General features: G+C 34.5%; 1 pseudogene; it reads left to right on the forward strand.

Annotated features, from left to right (window-relative positions):
* Positions 1-1,636, forward strand: part of LOC142181988 (uncharacterized protein At1g28695-like) — an 84,303-nt pseudogene extending 82,667 nt beyond the window's left edge.

Genomic DNA, 1,636 nt, shown 5'->3' on the forward strand with positions numbered 1-1,636 from the left:
TTTATGTGTCTTACAAAAATTTTCCAGCAATTTTTCTTTACGAAGCATCCTGTATTCACGTAGGGTCCGGACAAGGGCCGTACCCAAGAGTGTGATGTTATGTAGTATTTCGAGGAAATGAAAGTGAAAAGTGGGAATAATAATTACAACACAGTTTATCCAGGGAGAATTGAGAGAAAGTGATTAAGCTAGTCAATGTTTACCGTTAAAAACTAAAAACATGTGCTTTTTCACGTTAATTGAGCCGTAATTTCTGGTTATTTTTTCTTAAGTTCTCCAACGTCGATAAATCTGTATAGTATAATTACTACCAAAATAAGGATCTGTTCTAAGTTAGTCCTTTTGTAGTTCTTAGATATATAGTCTATGTTTTAACTTAACCAATTTCCATAAGACCTTTTTTCGTTTTCAAAGTTCTCATTGAGAGAACTGGAAATGTTTAGATGAATCTTTTATGCAAAATTAAAGTTACTTCTTCTTTTTTGGGTCTTTTCATTTTCTTCCTTCTTTTTTCCATGCAAAAGGGCTAAATTGATGGCAAGAAAGCTGAACTAGTGTGTTCGATGGAAAAATCATTAATACTATACTTACAGATTAATATTTCCAGACAACTTTCTGGTCAGAATTCCATTAATGTGCCCTTGTGTTCAATATAACACTAACGAGAAGTTTGCATCTTGCTTGTATTTTTTGCATCTGACATAAGAGATCTACATCTGTCACAAGCAAGTCAAAAGTTTAAATCTAACTCAAGTCCACTTTCTATTATTTCGGCGTGAAATACGGTCTTCTAGATCTGCGTTTTGGTTCTACTAAATTCTTCTCGTTGGTAGAAGTAGAATTACAAACCACCGTACGTGTATAGATCACATTTAGTTTAATTTAGTAAAAACTTATCTACGCTAGGTGTTTACACCAAACCAATAGATGCATAATATGTGTTTGCACATACCTTCACCGTATTAAATCACTTAAGCATAATAAATTAATATAGTTTGTATAAACACTGAGTGCGGATAAGTTGCTAACAAATTAAAGTACAACAATAGTATAAAAATACATTTTTATACTGTCAACATATATATAACTTAAGTCGATTATTAACTTTGTTTGTCTCTTCATACAACAGGACACTGATGTGCTATGGCTTAGGAATCCATTTCCGAACTTGTACTTAAATCAAACCGTAGACCTTCAGATCAGTACAGACAAGTTCAACGGAAGCCAGTGGTCTGAAGAAAACCCAATAAACACAGGCTTCTACATGATCAAATCAAACAGCAAAACAATAGCGTTGTTGGATGCTTGGTATGCTGGAAAAGACAACATTAATTCCACAGGATGGAAAGACCAGGATGTTTTGATCAAGTTAATGAAAGATGGAATGTTCAAACAATTGGGTCTAACTGTTAGGTTTTTGGACACCCTTTATTTCAGTGGCTTTTGTGATGATAGTAAAGATGTTAACGTTGTTGCAACTATTCATGCCAATTGTTGTCGTAGTATAAGTGCAAAGTTGGCTGATCTGACGGCTGTCCTTCACGATTGGAGAAGATTTAAGGGCTCGGATGCAAATCAGACATCGACGTTTGGATGGACTCAGCATGTGAATTGCTGGGATTCTTGGAAAAACTGA

This window comes from Nicotiana tabacum, chromosome 6 (assembly GCF_000715075.1).
Source record: "Nicotiana tabacum cultivar K326 chromosome 6, ASM71507v2, whole genome shotgun sequence".
In the NCBI taxonomy this organism is placed as follows: domain Eukaryota; kingdom Viridiplantae; phylum Streptophyta; class Magnoliopsida; order Solanales; family Solanaceae; genus Nicotiana; species Nicotiana tabacum.